Here is a 21,292-nt window from a genome sequence, read left to right as displayed (position 1 = left end):
TTAAGTGGCATAGGTAAAGATTTAAGAATGTGCAAGTACTAATTTTTCAGGGGACAGGGGCATTTCAGTAACCCAAGTGGAAATAAAGGGAGAGGGAACTGCTTTTTCCCAAAGAGAAGGCCAACTGCCTCAGATTCATTCATTCATTCATTTGACAAATAAATATGCATTGAGTGCCCCCTATATGTCCTCACTCTACAGGGCCCTGAAGTTAAGGACAGGCTTAGTCCTACCCTCATGGAGCTTCCATTCTACATCTTAGACCTTAGGACCCTTAGTCCAAAACCAGAATGAGCAGTGGGATCCTTCCATGATCAGGAGGTGATATGGTCATTGAGGAGGCAGGGTCCCCATAGAAAGAAGTTTCCAACTGATGGCTACCTTGGGTCTGGATTTACCTGGGGACTGGATTTACTTTACTCAAGAGTGATTATTAAGTATATACTATGTATTATAGAATTAATGCTAAAAGCTACCTCTTATTAAATGCCTATTATACACAAGGCACAGTGCTAAGCACTTTATATGAATTCTCAGAATCTTCAAGATAGTGATTTCCCCCTCATTTTGCAGTTGGGGAAACTAATTCTTAGAGAAGTTGAGTATCTCTAAAACTCTTTCTACTTTTTATTTTTATTTTCTTATTACTATGCTTGAAGATAGGATTGGCTACTACAGCTATGACACAACACAAAGCGATGCTGTATATGATGACCAAAGAAGCCTGTCCCAGCACTCAGGAAGTCTCTGCAGTGGAGATTCAATAGGAAGGAATTGAAGCAAGTTCTGGATCATGTGGAAAGAAGCAGGAATGGAACCATGAAATCATTTAATTAGGGAAAATTAGAGAAACAGGGACCCAAAGGCATAATGAGCAGAAACCGTTTCAAACGTCCTCCACTCTCCTCAAACTCTTTCTCTTCCAGGCTTGCTCTCTCCTCCTTCATGGAGAAAACAGACACCATCAACCTTCCCAGGACAGAAGGCTCTGAACACATACCTCTACTGGCATCTGCCCTGTCCTCCTCTTTCCCTCCTATTACTTCACAGGTGCTCTCTCTACCTCACTAAGACCAAAGCTCCCACCTATGTTCTGGGGCCATTAAGTAAACAGCAACCCTGTGGGGTGGCTGTGCATTTATGACTACAGGACTAGATGTATTAGTGGAGGTAGCTGGCCTGAAAGAGAGTAGCTGCTCTACTCTCTAACCTTATTGCTTGTAACTTCCGCCAAGCAGAACTGCCTACAAGGCTGTTTGTGCTCCATGTGACTTCATGCTCCTGTGGCTTTGACAAAATTTTTCTCTCTGCCTAGAAAACCCTTCTGCCTCTTATCCACCTTGCTGACTTCTACTACTCCTTCAAAACTTAGCTCAATGGGCACAATATAGCTTAGGATTAAGAAAACTCAAAATAATAATAATGAAGATATATGGATTTATATTTTTTCATATAAAGAGAATCCAGAGATAGACAGTTCAGAGCTGTATGTTGGGTACCATGATCATCAGGGACTCAGATTCTTTATATTGTTCTGCTCTGCCATCCTTAGCCCTTGGATCCTATTCTCAAGTTTACCTAATGGTACAAAATGGCTGCTGGAGCTCCAGGTCACACACACGTCGATATTTCAGATGAGAAGGAAGAAGGAGGGAAAGCAAAGAGGACAAGTTCTAGCTGTCTGTTTTCCCTTTTAAGAAGTCTTCCTGACAAACTGATCAAAACGTCCATTTACATCTCAGTCATATGATCTTAGTTACATGATCATTAGGGAGAGTAAGAAATGTAATCTCTCAGGTGAGCATATTGCCACACTGAATAAAAACTGGCATTGGGTTAATAAGGAAGGGAGCAGATTGAGTAAGCAATCAGCAGTCTTTGCCTAAATACCACCTTCTCTTGTAAGCTTTCCTGAGTTGCTTTCTTGTTCCCCCCGGCTATGAGGCAAATTTCTGTGTGTTTTTTGCACCCCAGGCATGCCTCTGCAACAATACATATTACATTACGTTGTCAACATCTGGTTTGCTTGTTTGTCTCCTCCAGTAACTGTGAACTCTCCGATGGCAGGTACCATCTCCATCAGATATGAATTTCCTACTAGCATGGGGCCTGGGAAATTAGTCCCTAAATAATTGATCATATTGCACCATATCTCTGAGCATCTCCTGGGCCTGGATTTTCCACTCTTGTCTTGTTTTTTTGGAGCATTGGTATTTGCACCGAGAAAACACTAAAAATATCTGGAAGGTTATTCCAAAGTGCTACAAGCTACCACTGTGATTGGTGCTGGTTTTAGAGGAAGAAGCACATGGTTTTGAAACCAGACTTAAAATAGTATTGAAATGCTGACTTCAATTTCCACTCCAATAGGTCATTCATTGGTATCTGTTACTAGGGAACCGCCCAGAGCGTGGTGGATGGCAAGGACAGTCTGAGCAGCCTGCTGCAATTGAAAAGGGTCAGAACATGTATTTAAACCAATCTTCCTTTAAATGACACTTCCATTTTTTACAAAGGCAAATGGTTGAGGAAAAAAAGAAATGAGATGGCAGCTAAGAACAAGATGGAAACATGGTCTCATAGCTCAAATGAAGTCACATTTTCATTAGAAGTCGGGCTCTGTCTTTTTGTGGGAAGAGGAAATCAAGAGAGAACGTTCTCAATGAAGTACTGCAGGCCAACTCACAAGGAAATCATACTAACGTGACACAAAAGCTTTAAGAATTGTGGCGTAAGATGCCATCTGACACCACAGAATCCTCAGTGACTTCCTACCCTTCCTGATCTTTATGTCCTTCCCTCAAGTCTGTTTCCTTCCTAACATTTTTGCTGTCATCAAGCTCACGCGGGCCCTTGAAACAATCGTTTGGAGGCAATAATACCCTCTTACCTAAGACGCTGCGTCCTTACTCTTCACCCTCACCTTCTCCCCTGCCCTTCCCACCCAGCCCTCGCCTCCCACTGCCTTGCGTTGAGTCTTGGTCTCTTACTCATCTATGAGTAAGTTCCCTCAATGCAACCACGTTGTAAATTACGTCTTACACTTCTTCCTATTCCTCCAGGACCTAGTCCATGAGCACAGCAGGCACAGACATATGGCCCCCGAGCTTCTAGAGGGCTGTGAAAATGGTTTAATATTCATTTCTTGTACAATCAGAAGGAAAAACGGACTATAATAATAATGACTGTCTAGTAATGAATCCAGCCTGGATTGTATTCACCTCTTTACTAACACAGTCATAAAATAGAACTTTTAATGTATTTAAAAAATTCTGGACCCATGAAGGCAAAGGTGCCTAGAACCCCTGAAAGTCAGAGTGAGGCCCTGGACTAAGTTTTCAGCGCCTAAGTCAATCAAGGTCAAAGTAGGCACACACACAAAAAAAAAGATTTTTGGTGTGCTTATTTTTGATGTGAATTTTCCTTGAACACTCTCCATTTCTCAGATTTTTATGCTGGTCCAGTGCTGATCACTAGTCCAGTAAGCGTGAAGGCTTCTTCCTGGGTTTGATACATTGATGTATACGGAATGCGTCATGTCACTGTGTTATTTTGTTCACACAATCGCCTCTTTGATGGCTCAGTAAAAGGTGGAAGAGAAAAACTTCTCATGATATCTCTAAAATACACACCATGTTCAGTCTGTGTGTTTAAAGACATAAAGTTCCTTTTCCAGTTTCTAAAACTCTGTGTCAGGACCAAATGAAATGTGTTTTAGCCGGCTCTTGGGTAAACACAGAAACGTAATCTTTCTCTCTTAAAGCCGAGCCTGCTTCACACACTGCATCTGTGTGTGTAATGTTTATTTAAGCATGCAAGGATTAGAACTTAAAACTGGTGTGAAAGCACTGGTGGGTGTTTTTTTTTAAAGCACCTAATGATTTGAGAATTTACAATATTTTTAATTCTCCCAGATAACTTTTCCTTCCAGGTAATTTATATTCAACTTGAGTTGGAAATTAAGGAAATAATAACCGTGCTTTCTTTTCTCTCTTTTTTTTTTTTTTGTAGGGGTGGTGCACAAGATATTCTGTAAAGCACTGATGGTTTCTTGCAATTAGGAGTTTCACTTCTTTTTACCTAAACATAATTATCTCTAACCCAAATAAAATCCAGAAGATAAGTTGACTTTTCCTTTATGCCATAAATTATAATCAAGGCCATTACTTAATTTGTTTTTTCTGTCAAAATGTCACCTGCTCCTTTTTAACATTATAGCCAACTTACATAATTTGAAGCTACTTTTGCAGGTACCTAAATGGTCACTTTTGTATCTTCATAGACTCTCTGGGATTTACTTTTCTATTCTTTGTGTCTTCCTTCTCATGCAGCATGAGAGTGATTTTGAAATATCACCTGGCGTAGTCCCATGCTTTTGGGTGGTGAACGCCCCACAGAAATTCATCTGCATGACGGGATGACTCTTCTCGTTCTGAAGGTCAGGGATTCCAATTCCACAGCTCCCCTCCATGGCGCTTCTCGTTTTAACTGCCCTGACCATCAAGACGAGCCCTCCCTTGAGCTCAGCCAAGAATCTCTTTTGTCCTCCTTCTTCCCTGGCTTTCTTTGACTTTGTCCTTCACAAACCTGGAGAATAATTTCTCAGCATCTTGCTAAATAAAGTCCTCTTAAACCAGAAGTCCAAGTGAAGTCCTGCTTTAGTTTCCTCTTCTTCAGCCCAATCTCTTGTCCTACTAGACTCACTTTCTACCTATAAAAAATGTTTAAATGGCATAGCCATGCAATGGACTATTATTCAGCCATAAAAAGGAATAGAGTGCTGATGAAACTCCACGTGGGTGAAGCTTGAAAACATGCTAAATGAAATTAGCCGCAAAAGGTCACATATTATATGAATCTATTTATATAAAATATCCAGAACATGCAAACCCATTGAGACAGTAGCTGGAGGCAAGGGGGAATGGGCAGGGACTGCTTAATGGGGCATGGGTTTCTTTTGGGGTGATTAAACTGTTGTAGAATTTGATGGTGGTGTTGGTTACATAACAGTATGAAATGTACTATATGCCACTGAACTGTATACTTTAAAACGATAAAAATGAGGAATTGTATGTTATGCATATTTTAACACACACACACACAAAATGCTTAAACAGTTCTCTGAAGCCCTTCCATTTTTATGTGCAACCCCTTTTAAATGCGGTGATGAAGATGGTGGTCTTCTAAAGGCCTGACTGGGCATTGCAATAAAAAGATTACATCTCGAGTGACCAGAGACATAGTTCAATGGACAGAAGACACAACTAAGTGCAAGGCACTGCATTTCATTTATTCGTCAACAAATATTTGTTCAGCACATACTCTGTGATATGTTCTAGGTATCATACTCCAGGGGCTGGAGATACAACCGTGTGGACCTTTCATATATGACCCTGGTCCTCTGGGAAGCTGCAGTCCAGCCACTCCTTTCCATGACTTTATGAGAGTAAAGAGTCAATTTATTCTCTGACCTTCATTTGACAAACAAAAGCAGGGGATAATAATACTTCATCATATTTACCCTTACAACCCACAGGGTTATGCAAGGATTAAATGAGATAATGCATGTGAACATAATTTGTATTTTATAAAGCATCAAACAAAAATTAGGCATTAATACTATATTATTCTAGTTTAATGTTGACTTTTTTCATAACAGTACTGCATCTCAGTTATGAAACTGGTGTGTCGTCTCTTTATAACATTTATAGGTGCTGGGGAAGCAGGCTTCCTATTACAGATATGATATACAGCCCTTGTAGAAAATTTAGCAAATGCAGAAAGGTACATTTTAATCAGCTGTTATCCTCCTCACAGATATGTCCCCTGCCCACATTTTAGCCTATGTCCTTAGGCAGCGATAGATCAATGGGTTAAGGCAAGGATGATGTTGGAGACAGGCTCTATCTCCAACTATTGAACTTTGGGGAGGCATCTCACATCTCTAAGCCTCAATTCCTTATCTGTAAAATGGAGGAAATAACACTCGCTACCTCCTAATTGTGAGGATTAAATGAGGTACTCGATGTGTATCACTTGACAAAGTACTTATTACATTATACACACACACGCGTACATATGTATTGATAAATATGTATCTCATACGTATGTCATTCACACATGTGCAGAGATAAATATAGAATTTACTGTTTGCTTCTTGTTAGTGAGGCAGCAATAAACACATCTATCTCCATCCATGCCTTAGCTCACTACGGAACTACTTAAACGAGCCTCCCAAGTGTATTATAGTGGAAATTCTTTTAAATAAAAATATTCAACCTCTTCAAAGAGTAGAAGATTTTATAATCTGTGTACAGAGGTTTCCAGATTCTGTGCTGTTTATAATTCTTTTTCTCCTGTAGTAGGTGAAACAGTTTGCGTTTTAACAGATGGCCCTCTGAGCGCCTTTTAGACGGAACTGTTTGTTTTCAGCAAAAGTCCTTGATGTGCATATGACCTCTTTGGGGGTAGGGTTTGAAAGGACAGTGAAACACACCATCCAAACAAACCTTGTAAGAAATTAATCAGAATTGGAGCGGGGAGCAGAAGAGAGGAGTCTGGAGAGGAAAAGCTAGCAGGGCAAGTAGAAAGAAGGAGAAAGCAGAACAGGCAGCAAGCAGGATTCTGGGTTCTGATAAAAAGTTGTGAATGAGAAATTTCCAGGGGTGGGTTAAACAAAGGATGTTTAAAAACTTGAATTCCTAATAGTCTAAGTTTATGTGTGCGCTGCTGAAAGGTGAGCACCATCCATTACTCCAAAACTTCAATAAAGTCTTCTATGCCCATAAATACCTTGTGTGAATGGATTAAGGGCACATGAAAGAAAGGGACTGAGCTCCACATCTGGGCTGGTGTGTAGCAAAGAAAACTGTATATCCATAGAAAATGAGATGTGAGATTAAGATGTTAAGATGAGCAGAAATTCAGAGCCAGAACAAACCATGAGACTATGGTTTGGTCCCTCCCACCCCCCAAAAAATTCATGTCCACTAGAAACCTCAGAATGTAACAGTATTTGGAAACAGTGTCTTTGTACATATAATTAAGGATCTCCAGATGAAATCTTCCTAGATTTAGGGTGGGCCCTAAATCCAATGACTGGTGTCCTTATAAGAAGAGAGGACATAGAAACACAGAAAAAAGAGGGCAACGTGAAGATGGAGACTGAAATTGTAGTTATTTCCCTATAAACCAAGGAATGCCCGGGGCCAGCGGAAACTGGAGAGGCAAGAAAGGATTCTTCCCTGGAGCCTTCAGAGGGAACTGCTGACACCTTGGTTTCAGACTTCTGGGCTGTAGAACTGTGAGATAATAAATTTCTGTTGTTTTAAGCCACTCAGTTGATTGGAACTTTGTTACTTTACCACAGCCCTAGGAAACTAATACATCTCCTGGAAACTTGCCAAAATCTCCGGGTAGGCATGAACTTCCCATAGCCCATCAACAACCTAAGGATGAAACTGAACTAAAAACCGTACCATGATCTTTCCAGTTATCGTTCACCAATCTGATCGTAACACTCCCTGATCAAATAGGCTTTTCCATTGTTGACTCCCATCACCTACAGAACATACGCAGCCTACCCGTCTAGCCTCAACTTTTGGCAGTCCTATCATTCACCTCTTGCATTTTAAGTTTCAAATTTATAAAGTAATACTGAACTCTGAAAATGCCTCGCTTGTTCACTCCTCCCTGCTTTTGAACCTACTGTTCTCCCTGTTGGGCAACACTAATTGGTAAATGCCCACTCAGCTTTCAAGCCTCCTCTGGGCAGCTTAACTCCTGCAGTCTGACTTCTTCCATGTATCCGATGTAATATATATGAGATATAGATAGATATAGATATGGATATGGATATAGATGTCCACTGTGGTAGATTTCAAATGGTATTTTATTTGCTTGTTCTTATAGCTGCTTTTTGTCTTCTCAGAGAATGTGGGTTTTCATCTTTGTATCCCAGTGCTGGCACAGCGCCACCGTCCTAGGTGGTTTTATGTAGCGGCAAGTGAACTGAAGTCATAAGACCCGGTTTGAATGCAGGCATCTCCACGGTCGTTGGTGTGGCCATGGCAGACGCTGGTAACAGAGTCGGTCCTCCATTTTCCCTGCTAAAAAAACCCCGATTTTGTTCAGGTGTATGGCAGAGATTCTTCCATCTCGAGGAAGGTGGACCCAGCTGCTAACCCAGAGGTGGAAAATATAACTCAGTTCTGAACAATGAAATGTAAGAGGCAGTCTATGGGGTCTCCAGAAGAGGTTTCTCCTCCCTGACAAGAGGAAGGTGTGAAGAGAGATCCCCAGCCTGCCCCTCCTCTGAGTGCGCGTATGGCGATGCTGTAGACTTCTCACACTCCTGAGAGGAAGTCAGCTTAATCGCAGAGCCATGCATCTTGGGTCCCGACCTGACGGTGGAGCCACCCAGCCATCGCCAACAATGCCCCCCACCCTACTTTTTGTTATGGGAGAAAAATGAAGCCATACTTGTTGAAGCTTCTGTTGGCCAAGTATGCCAGTGCTTGAAGCCAAATTCACTTTTGTCTGATATGATCAGACTTGAATAATTTAAGTCACTTAACATCTTTGAACTTCAGTTACAGCGTGGCTCATAATCCCGCTCTACATCCAACCACCAATACAAGCTCAAATTGAAAAGCATGCATAATGTTTACATTTAACAATAAGTGGTTACATTTATTGAGTATTCCATGGGAATTCTTCTAAGAGCTTTACTTGTATTATTTTATTTCATCCTCACAATAACCTATAAGGTGCTATGTCAAAGAAGTCTTTGCCTACCCCAGGCTCACAAAGATTTCCTTTTATATCTTCTGCTTAAAGTTTTATAGTCTTAGGTTTTATTTTTAGATCTGTGATTCACTTTCAGGAAAGTTTTGTACATGGTGTGAGTTATATATCAAAATTCATGTCTTTACATATGGATATCCAATTGTTCCAACACCACTTATTGAAAAAAATCATCCTTTCTCCACCTTTGTTGAAAAGAGAGAAAAACAAATATTTTCCTTTACCTTTGCACCTTTGTTGAAATGTACAATATACTTTTATTGAAATATACAATGGTCCATGTATGTGTGTGGGTCTCTCTTCAGTTCCCCTGGTCCATTTGTGCATCTTTACCAGCTGTCTTGCTCCCATAGTTTTATAATAAGTCGAAGTTGAGAAGTGTAAGTCCTTTAGCTTTATTTTTCTTTTTCAAAGAAAAATAAACAACTTTTTCAAAGTTGTTTTGGCTCCTCCAGGTTCTTTGTATTTCTTCATGAATTTTAGAAATAGCTTGTCAATTTATACAAAAAAAGGCTGCTGGAATTTTGATCAGGATTGCACTAAATCTGTAGATAAACTTAGAAAGAACTAACATCTTAACAATGTTGAGTCTTGCAATCCATGCACATGGCATGTATCTCTAATTAGGTCTTTGATTTTTCTTAGAAATGTTTTCTAGTTTTCAGTTTATACGTATTATACATATTGTATGAGATTTATCCTGAAGTCATATTTTTATGTTAATATAATTGACTGTTTTAAATTGTCAATTTCCAATTGCTCATTGCTAGTATATAAAAATAAAATTGACTTTTGTGTATTGATCTTATATCCTGAAACGTATTAGTTCTAGTACCTTTTTTGTCAATTCCTTCAGATTTTCTCTGAAGATGGTTAGAGTCATCTTAGAATTCAAATTATTTTACCTCTTCCTTTCCAATATGGATGCCTGTATTTCTTTTACTCACCTGATTGCCCTGGCTAGAACCTCCAGTACAGTGTTGAACAGTAGTGGTGGGAGGGAATATCCTTGCCTTGTCCCTGATCTTGGGGGCAAAACATTCAGTCTTTCACCATTAGGTATGATATTAATTATAGGCTTTTTAGGTAGATTCCATCTATTCCTAGTATTTTCCAGGGAGTTTTTGTTAAGATGTATGTTGGATTTCATCAAATGGTTTTTTTGCATCTATTGAAATGGTCATATGATTTTTCTTTAGTCTACTGATATGGTGAAATACATTGAATGACCGTCAAATTATAAATCAACCTTGCATTCTTCATATAAACCATACTTGGCCATGATGAATTATTGATTATTATTGATTATATATTGTTGAACTCAAATTGCTAAAGTTTTGTTTAAAATTTTTGCATCTATGTTCATGAGGGATTTGGTCTATAGTTTTCTTATAATATCTTTGCCTGGTTTTGGTATCAGAATAATTCTGGCCTCATAGAATGAGTTGGGGAGTATTCCTCTCTCAATTTTCCGGAAGATTTTATGTGGAACTGGCATTATTTCTTCCTTAAATATTTGGTAGAATTTGCCAGAAAGCCATCTGAGCTTGAAGTTTACTTTATGACAATTAAAATTTCTTTATTAAAAATTCAACTTATTTAATAGCTACAGAATAATTTTGTGATTTATGTCTTCCGTCTTTTTTTCTACATTGGTTTGGTTAGACATTTATCAATATTATTGACCTTATAAAAGAACAAGTTTTTAGTTCCTTCATTTTCTTTATTGCTTTTCTGTTTGTATTTCATTGATTTCTGCTCTGATCTTAAGTGTTTCTCTTTTTCTAATATTTACTACTTACTGCTTCTACTGTATGCTCTCCTATACTAATGCTTTTTTCCTTTGCTCTTGATTTTCTAGTTTCTTAATATGGAAGTTGAGGTCATTGATTTGAAACCTTCCTTTTCTTTAATATAGACATTTAACACTATAAATTTCCCTCTAGGTACTACTTTTAACTGCATCTCACCAATTTTGATATGTTGTGGTTTCATTTTCATTTAGTTCAAAATACATTCTAATTTCCCTTTTGATTTCTTCTTTGACCCATGAGTTTTTTAAAGAAATGTGTTATTTGAAATCCAAATATTTCGGGATTTTCCAGAGTACTTTGTACTATTGATTTAAAATTTAATTCCACTGTATCTAAGATACTTTTTAACCTACTGAGACTTATTTCATGGTTCAGAATGTCTATCTTAGTAAATGTTCTATATATACTGGAAAAATCAGTATTTGGCTGTTAGTGGTGGAGTGTTCTATAAATATCAATTAGACCAAGTTTGTTGCTAGTATTGTTCAAGTCTTCTATAACCATTTTTATTTTCTATTTGTTCTATCAATTATTGATAAAGGAGTGTTGAAATCTCCTAGTATAATTTTGATGTGTCTAGTTGTCTTTGCAGTTATATTTGTTTTTGCTTTGTATATTTTGAAGCTCTGCTATTAGGTATATAAACATTAGTTACCAATTGATATGTAACAAATTACTCTTAAACTAAGCCTGTTAAAACAGCAAACATTTATCATCTCACAGTTTCTGTGCGTCGGGAATGCAGGTGTAGCTTAGCTGGATGCCCCTGTCTTAGGGCTTCTAATGTGGAAAGAAATATCTAATTCTTGATTTTATAAAAATAATACTAATCAATCAATCATTTTGCTTTATATTCTATATATTCCATACAGGTCTAGTTTTGACTGTTCAATCAAGTTAATTAACTTGAAATTCTACCATCAATCATATTGTTGTAATCTTTCTCATAATCCTTACTTTTGACTCATTTCTGACTCCACCCAATAATTTTTCTGAAAATTAGAGACACGAGCTGTCCAGCAGCAGAACCCCCCTGCCCCAACCAAATACGCAGAAGTCTTCACTGTAGAGCTCACCCCTTCCACTAGAGCAGTTGAAAAGGCAGATATTCACTTTCCTTTCCTGGACAGCTGAGGTATGCACATGTGACCTTGACTCAGTCAGATATATGTACCCACTGCTCTCTAACTTGGGACGGTGAAGAATTCTGATTGGGTGGAGGGGGCAGCAGCCATGCCCTTTATTCAGAGAAAACAGATGGCAGCAGTAGCATTCAGAGTCCAGAGCCTGCTGAGCACTCAGTGAGAAGTGGCAGCAGCAGTGGTATCCTCTCCCTAGGCTGAGTCTGTGGCAGGATTTTGGCCATGGTTCTTGTTGACTATCCTTCCAATGTTTCTCACTAGTACACTGAGTTATTATCTCATCCCCACCCCCCTTTTTTTGTAATCTTTATTATCTTTATCCTCTATATCACATCTGGTTATAAATTCTTTCATAATAAGGAGTCTTTGGTTCCAAGCACCAGAAACCTATTCTGGTTTATTAAGCAGAAAAAAAAAAAAAAAAAAAAAAAAAAAAATAGAAAGGTAGTAGTAGCTCACAGAACTGAAGGGAAGGTTGAAAAGCCAGACTGGGGAAAAAACCAGACTGAGAAGGGAACAGCAATCAAGGTAGCTCTGGAGGATGTGGTAGCAGGAATTAGTCTATAGCCCCTAATTAGAGCTTAATTCACCAGGGTCCCAGCCTGGGAACGAATCGGTGGCAACCATTTTATTTTCCAATCAGTTAACTCAAAATTGGTCTAACCTAGCTCATGAGGCTGTCCTTTTGCTTGGGGACAGCGACATGCCTTGATTGATGGTCTTACCAAGGGCCCACAAAGGGAGGAAGGGTAATTCACCAAAAGGACATCAACAAAGGAGGAAAGAGATTCTAGGTAGCCAAAAATATAAATAAATAACATGTCATAAATGATTAAATGTACAGATACACAACACTTTAAAAATATTATATATAATCCTGGGTATCTATTCTTTTGTTTCCAATGTTGAAACTCTCAAAAACAAGTTGATTTTCCTCCGATTAAGAAAAAAAAGTCATTGAATGAACTTCATAACAAGATGAATGGGCTTGTAAAGGGCGAACCATGACTCTCTCTACTCAAGGGCCGGGAGGGACAAAAGTCAATGTCACAGATGCCTAAGGTCACTGCAAGACGCTGGGCATCCCCAAGTGTTTTGCAAGAGCATGGCACACTCTGTAGTGTGGGTCAGAGAGAAAAACAGAAACGCAGCAAACAGGTACATACCATGCCTTTATTTTGCTGTTTGCAATCTCAGGTAGCTTAGCAGAAATTAAATTTTGCAGTAACTCACCTGAGGCTGTAAAGGGATCATTAGTTTTTCAAGGATTCAGTAAATTTTCTTAAAGCCCTTTGGTTCCATTTGGAAGGGAAACAAAATAGCATGAGAATATTTTGATCACTGTCCTGGAGCATGAAACCTGACTTAATACCCAAAGGTCACGGCACTGTTTTATTGTAGTAAACATTTCACTCCATGTTAAGAAGAAGTTACAGGGTAAACTGAACTGCAATTGGGGCAGCCCTGATTGTTGTGGTCTGCGATTTAGGTTCTCTGTCCTCCACGATATTGTTTGTACTGTACTAAAGAGTTCTGCAATGAAACCTCATGACAGCTATTTCCCCTGAGACTTCTCTGGAAATAAGATACACATTTCATGTGACAGTCCCAGAAAAAAAGCATTGAAAATAACTAAATATCCCATCTGTTTCCATCCATCCGAGTTCTCTAATCTCCTGTGCTTTCTCTGTGTCCTTCTCACACTGGGTACCGGCATGTCCAGGGGTTGAATGTGTGTCTGGAGCGCCCTGGCCCATCTCCCCTGACAAAGTTGGATGTTAGGGCAATGCATCTCTTTTGTACTATTTTGAGCAAAGTTGTTGGGAAAGCTGTTGTTTAAGGGAAGTTACCCATCCAGGATTTGGAGAGAAAGCTGCTGGGAGGAAGGGATATTTAAAATGGATCATAAGGGACAAATGGGGTTCGCTGGGGAAAGCGAGAGCAATGGGGATGGGAAATGGGAGAACTCTGCAGATGGGGAAGAGGGTCCTGATTGTGCTTGAAACTGGACGTGAGAGAGAGCGTGGCCCTTTCTGCAATCTGCAAAGGCTCAGAGTGTGTGTGAATGTATATGTGTGAGTGGTACGTGAGTGGGTGTGTACGTGTGCGCATATGTGTGCGTGTGTGAGCCTATGTTTGAAGGTGTATCTGGCGGGCGCTGGCAAACGGTGAGGCTAGAGAGATGAGAACCTTACTGGTACCTATTTGGTAATGTCTGTGATTTTAGTTCTTCATCCATAAATTAATAAAGCTTCCCACCCCCCAGCGCCCCTACCCAGAGGACAAATGAGGCATTACAACTGGCTTCAAACAGCAAAAGCCTTTTCAGGGAACACTTTCCGGTCTGTCTTGTTAGCCCTTGTTTTAAAATCAGACTTTACAATCAGACCACCCACTCACTCATCTTGAATCTGAAATCTTGAGCCTCCTAGCAACTCAGAGCAGTAATTGTGTGTTCCTTCTCTCTGTGACAGTATGTTCCAGCTGCCTGCAGGCCTCACCCTCCTGAATTCTGCTCCCCTTTTAACTGACTACACTATGGAATTGGAATAGGTTGTTTCCTACATGTGCTAGTTTACTGAATAGTTTTATACGTAAGGTGGCTGCTCTTAATTTAAAAATAAATGTATAGAACAATTATATATATCGTTCTCAAAAAAATATAGTTGTCTTTGAATTAATGTCCTTGATTAAATCTTTGGAGATCAGTGGTCCTTAGAAGCAAGAAGATTTTCCACACTTGCTACAGATACTCTAACTGGTTGCCTTGCTTACAGGGAGAGTTATGGAACTTTCCTTTCATAAGCCTTATCTGGGTTTACACACAACTGAGACATTTTCTTGAAGCAAGAGGGCAAGACTTCATGGCACGCCTGGATGCGGTAGCCATAGCCTGGCTCATTTTATGTCCTTTCTTCGTTTTCCCCTTTTGTTCTTCACATATTTCTAATTTATGCTATCTTGCTATTTTTTATGTATCCTTTCAAAGCCCCTTAAATCCATTCTGAGACAAAGTAGAGTATAAATTTTAAAAAATAAGTAGTATGAAAAAACATAAAATAAATCATGTACTACATATTTAAGCATAACATACTGTTTTTTCAGCACTGTGAGGGATTTTAGTTCATTTTATAGTTAAGGGGGCTTGAGGCTGAGAAAGGAGGGGCACGGCCAGGTCTCGGGAATATCAGTCCTGTATTTCTTTCACTACATCACAAATTCTAAAAGATGATTTTCTTCTGGAATTTGGAAAAATATCTATTGGGTTGGCCAAAATGTTCATTCCTATGGAAAAACCCGAACAAACTTTTTGGCCAACTCGATACAAACATCCCAAAGTAGACTCCATAGAAAGAGAAGGTTTCCCTCTACTCCGTTTTCATTCCTCAGGGACCCATGAGTACTTCAGTCAAATTCAACCGCAGACAGGAAAGGGGCTGACATGTGCCTGTGAGCTCCCAGGAAAGCTAGACCCCAGACCACGGCTGCAGTGAGGGGCCCCAGGCAGCCAATCCTCCCATCAGGCAAGTTCAAAGAGAGACAGAGAGAGAGGAGTTTGGCTCCAGCTCTGGGAGATAAAGTAGCCCCTTCCAGGCTGCAGGGTGGCCAGGGGAGCAGCCATTAGGAGATGCATGTCCATTTGGATTATGAAGTGGGGCAGTGTTTAGGGGATGATGCTGGGACGCATATAAAATAATGCTCTTGTGAGACAGGCAGGTGTGGAAATTACAGGACAATTAGAAAAAGGGTTCTACTTCTTCCTACGGGTTGACACCAGTGTTTCTAAACTTATTCCCTCTTTTGTTTTTAAAGGCAAAAAATGTTCTCATGAACCCTTGAGAATAGGTTCATTGATGGCATTTTGAAAAACATTGATTTAGGTTGTACTTTCTCTGAGAATCGATATTTGTCCTTGGGAGAGGGTGTGTGTGTGTGTGTGTGTGTTTGTACGTGCGTTCATGTCATGCCACACTGATTCCCGCCTACGGAGTGATTTCCTCAGGACCAGAAGCTGGCTCCATAGTGATTCCATGCACTCACAGCCCTCCACCAAGGATGTCACAGAGGATGCAGCAGCAGGTGGAGATGACTGCCCACTGCCTTGCTTCCATCAGGAAGTGCGGTGAGGCAGGTGTTGCAAGAGGAACATGCCAGGGCTGGAGGGATAAGGCAGAGGATGACTCCAAAGCAGAGAGCGGACCAAGCTTGCATAAACACACCTCCTTTTAGGGTACAAAGCAAGAGAGCTAAAGATAGGGTGACTGGGCAGTGGGGGAAGCAGGTCTGCACCTTGGACAGCAGACAGTGAGACAGGTGACCCTTCGTCATGCTGAAGGCAGTGAGGGGTAATGGTGCAAACTGAGGCGCTCATTCGCTCTTTCTGCGGTGTTTCTAGGTGGCCTCTTTTACAAAGGATGTCCAAGACAGTCAAGAGAAAAGAACATAAAGTCTAATTTGTGTGGGCGATATAAAATAAACTAGACATATCAGCATACCATTCAATATTATAACCTGAAAACAAAGACCAATTGAAAAAATTAGCTCCTAAACAGGATTTATGTTTAAATAAATGGGCATTAATGTACATAGGAATCACCTGGGCGTCTTGTTAGATGGCAGGTCCTGAGTGGACAGGTATGGGCTGGGGCCTGAGACTCTGCATTTCTAATGAGCTCCTGGGTGAGGCTGATACTGTTGGTTCATGGACCACACACTTTGAACAGCAAAGTATTTTCCAGTCTCAGTTTAAAAAAAAACCCGAGAAACCTGTACCCTTCTAGTAGATTACCTAACAGATTCAGAATACCTACCTTCTTCAGAAATTTTTATTTTTCTCTCTTGTGTACAATATTGTTTATCTGTATTTGCAATTATTAATAACAATATAATAATCCAACATTTATTAAGTGCTTAGCACATGCCAGGGACTAATTTAAGTACTTTATTTGTATTAACTCATTTAGTTCTCAAAACAACCATCTGAGTAGCTTCTCTCATTATCCCCATTTTACAGATAAGGAAACTGAGGGAAGCTATTAAGGGAAGTATATTCCTAACAGTTCTTTTGGTTTTTACTAAATGAGATTTATTTTAATCTGCATTTACAATTCAAACACGATAGATGTCTATTTATAATCATTTTGAAAATAAAATCCACGACTTTTGTCCTTCTGAGACAGTCTATTAAGCTATAATTATCTTCACTTTGGAGGTTAAGAACCAACAACTTTGCCTGATTCATCCAGATAATTGAGGGAAATTATCCAGCCTCGTTTCAGCCCACACATGTATTGAATAAACCATGAAGTTTCCAAATGATCATCTGTTGTCACTCTTTCTTGCTAGGGAAAAAATTAAAGTATCAAGAGGTATTTGCCTGCATTCCGCATTCTGGCCATTCTAGCCACAACAATACAGCCATGGATTGGTGCATGGGCTCTACCTAGAGAGGACAACTGCCTCTGAAACAGCTTGACCTGAAAGTTTGCCCAAAGGGCAGTTCTGTATAGGATGGGGTAAAGCATCTCCATCATATCTTTAATTTGGAGAAATGTAGATGCTAATTACAAAGTAGGTCACATGGTCAATCTGCATTCCAAATGAAGAAGAGCTTCCCCTTTTGTCTGGTGTTTTTTTCTGTTTGGGAACGTTTGGAACAAGGAGTATCTGGTTGGGTAAGAAGATAGTTATTCCTTTGTTTCCTTATCACGAATCCTCATTACTAAGAGTAATTGGTGCCAGTCTCTTTCTTCCAATCTTAAAGAGTCAAATGAATACAACATACCAATAGAATTTGTTGGGTTATATCCAGTGCCTTGCCTACCACTATCCTTTAGACTTAAGCTGGAATAACATATCTATTCAATTAATATATTTCTGTTTGGAATTACTTCTTGTGCTACATACCACCTCCACCTCCCAATTTGTTCAAGACAGGTACGAATTTTTGCCTACTAATTGCTCAATTTGGTGGAAAATGTAAGGCATTTTATAAGTTCACTTAGCCTCTCAGTGATGGAGCCAGCAAATTATGAAAGACACAAAAGGAACTTTCGACTCTTGTTTTCAATACACATTGTTCGCATCTAAAAGTTTATGTAAGCATATTTTATACATAAGTGAAAGTTTTTAATTGCTCAGAAATACATTCTAGCCCTATAACTGAATTCAGAAAAGTCCTCTAATGATTATGAAACTTTAGCAAACATTTCAATATATTAGCTTAATAAAGAAAAGGCAATTCATAATTCTCAAACCTTTAATTCAGCATCTACAAGCTACTAAAATTTTCTAATATGGTCTCTATAGGACAAGTTATTGAGTGTATTTTTGTTCGTTTATTTTTGATTCCCTGATGGAAATGTCATCATTGTTTTGTTAGCATCAACAATATAAAGTCACTAGGTAGCATCAGATTTGCAATAAGATGAGTTACTTATGCTAAATAATTTCAATATAGTAATATAAATCTATGTTTTACTTTCTTTAACTACTCAGTCATGACTATCTTGTTGTGTAAACCACAATTCCCTTTCTTTTTGTTCAGTCTGTATGGGGTAAAGGTAGATCTAATGAAAATAATTTGTCATAGCTTGTATACTAGTCAGCAAGGTCACCTAGATTTCTACTTCATAAGTTACCTAAAAGACCAACTTTCAAGATTCTTTACTTTGAACAGAATATTGATAACAACATTCACTATGTCATGCCAATCAGAAGCTCTGAGAGGTGATTATATAACTCTGATGAATTTTTAAAGGGGCAGGAGGAAGGAAGGAATGTTTACCTAAGGGTAACTTCGTAGACAAAAAAAAAGAAAAAATCTTTAAACATGGTATTCAGGAGGAGAAACCATTTTTTAATTCTTTGTAGGTAGAAAAAAGATATAAACACAACTGACTGAAGGACTACTCAGATAAAGCTAATAAAGTTCTTTTCAGAATTAAATTTTTAAAAAAAGAAAAAAGAAACTGAGAAGAAAAAAAAGAAGACCAAAGAAAGAAAAGCTGTGGAGATAAAAATGGAAACGAGTAAAAGAAGGAGAGGAAAATAAAAATGAGGAAAGGTTATAATAAAAAGGGGAAAGGATCCAGCCTGTCACCCCTCCTTCCAAATTGCCTTTATAGGGACTTCCCTGGTGGCGCAGTGGTTAAGAATCCGCCTGCCAATGCAGGAGACGTGGGTTTGAGCCCTGGACCGGGAAGATCTCACATGCCATGGAGCAACTAAGCCCGTGCACCACAACTACTGAGCCCACGCGCCACAACTACTGAAGCCCACGCATCTAGAGCCCATGCTCCACAACAAAGAGGAGCCATCGCAATGAGAAGCCCGTGCACGGTAACGAAGAGTAGTCCCCGCTCGCCGCAACTAGAGGAAGCCCGCACGTAGCAACAAAGACCCAACGCAGCCAAAAATAGATAAATAAATAAATAAAACAAACAACAAAAAAACAAATTGTCTTTATAGACATGAGTTCTTAGTTTACCATCTTTGTCTGAAGCCTTTTCATCATCGAGAAGGCTGGTAGTAACCAGCACACAATCAAACGCTGCCCGATTCTTGATCATTGATTTTGAAGTCACAGTGAAGAGGGCGCACCATGAACACTGAGTCTAACCGGGAGCAGCAGGCATGATAAGTACCCCTAATGCACCTGTAGAAAACAAAGGAGTCTTGATGCTTCCCCTTTCAAGTAATAAAAGAGCAGAGCAGTGTGACAGTGCAAACATCCTTTGGTCAATTTGGAAGAACCACAAAGATGGATTCGTGTGAGGATTTATTTGCCTTTACCATGTAGCTTGGCTTTACCAAACATGGATATGGTATTCCCACAGAGAGAAACCTGTTTGCTTACGATAGTGAAATGTCATTCTAGCACTTCGATGGTTTGAAAGACATTTATGTTAGCCTGTCCTGTTCATACATGATCATAATAAAGAAATTAGGCAATTATCCTTAGCACATTACAGTCAATGTCTCAAGTTTAGCCAAATAACTGTCATTGGTTCATTCATTCATTCAGCAAATATTTATTAAATGCCTGCAATGTGCCAGCTGCTACTCTAGGAAGTAGAGATTTAGTCATCAACAAGACAGACGAAGTCCCTGACTATGAAGTATTTGCTACACTGAAAACCAATGAGGAGATTGCTTTTTTAGTCTGATACATGCTAGTTGATTTATTCTCTTATTTACTGACGAAGATTTTTCACTTTTCACAGAGTTTTTTAAACTCTCAAATAGAGGAGAATAGTGGGTGAAGAGAAATGATCCTGGGTAAGGCAAAAAAAAAGAAAAAAAAATCCCAAAACCAACAATAAAAAACATGATCCTACCGGCCAACTGTAGCTAGGAGCCAAATTCCCTTCATTCAAGACTGTATGGCTTTCAACATGGGCAGTTCCCCAGCTAATCAAAATTTCAAAGGACACAGAAGACCCTTTAATAGGATTATACCTAAACCTGTTATAGATTAAACTCTCTGGCTGTTTGACACCCTAGTAACTAGCACAGATTTGTATTTACAAAAAAAGAGATGAGAAAAATTCTTTCTTGATTAGGAACAAGAGAGCAGAATATCCTGGCCCTCCCCATTCCTCAAAATAAAAAGGGGGGGGGGTGGGGAACGAGTGCCAGGAAACAGAAATCCCACCTCCAGAGTACTGTTAGCAAAGTTCAAATGCACCAAGAAAGCACACAGAGCCATGTCCCTCCTGATGCAAACCCCCAGGCCCTTGTTTCCAAAGGCCCATGGCCAAGACCTAACATTTCTCCCAGAACAGCAGAAACAATAAATATCCACCTCTAGGTGACACAAATGGTTAAGCACTGACAGAATTTGAAGCAGAAAGTACTAAGAACCCTGCCACCGGGTTGCAACCACTAATTCTACTGTACCTTCCGAGTTTGAGGACAGCTGCAACTGACACTAGAGACCCACCAGCAGGAAAGTTATGTGAAGAGGAAAAAATACAAACTCGCATTTCTACCTTAAAATGGATGGTACTGGAGGAGACGCAGACTGGATAAAATGAGAAGTAAGCAATATTCTTTTTTTTAATTTAATTTAATTTAATTTAATTTAATTTTTGGCTGTGTTGGGTCTTCGTTGCTGCATGAGGGCTCTCTCCAGCTGTGGTGAGCGGGGGCTACTCTTCGTTGCGGTGCGCAGGCTTCTCATTGCAGTGGCTTCTCTTATTGTGGAGCACGGGCTCTGGGCGCACAGGCTTCAGCAGTTGTGGCACGTGGGCTCAGCAGTTGCGGCTTGCGGGCTCTAGAGCACAGGCTCAGTAGTTGTGGCGCACGGGCCCAGTTGCTCCGCGGCATGTGGGATCTTCCCAGACCAGGGCTCGAACCCGTGTCCCCTGCACTGGCAGGCAGATTTGTAACCACTGTGCCACCAGGGAAGGCCCCAGCAATATTCTTTTAAAACATGATAGATAATACCTTTACATAGACATGTGTTCACCTCCAAGCTAAGTAACTTTCAGATGATGCTGTCGTTCTAATATCGATTCAACAAAGATG

The 21,292-nt window shown here is 39.6% G+C and overlaps 1 long non-coding RNA gene across 2 annotated transcripts in view; it reads left to right on the top strand.

The window, feature by feature from the left end:
* Window positions 1-3,105: 3,105 nt before the first annotated feature.
* LOC309663420 overlaps window positions 3,106-21,292 on the top strand; it is a 41,236-nt gene continuing 23,049 nt past the window's right edge. For both annotated transcript variants that reach the window (XR_014265254.1, XR_014265255.1), the window contains exon 1: window positions 3,106-20,802. This is a non-coding gene — a long non-coding RNA (uncharacterized lncRNA). The remainder of the gene's footprint in view (window positions 20,803-21,292) is intronic.

This window comes from Balaenoptera physalus (assembly GCF_965194825.1).
Source record: "Balaenoptera physalus genome assembly, chromosome: 6".
Classification (NCBI taxonomy): domain Eukaryota; kingdom Metazoa; phylum Chordata; class Mammalia; order Artiodactyla; family Balaenopteridae; genus Balaenoptera; species Balaenoptera physalus.
The sequence above is the reverse complement of the archived record's forward strand: the minus strand, read 5'-3'. Positions and strand labels throughout refer to the sequence as shown.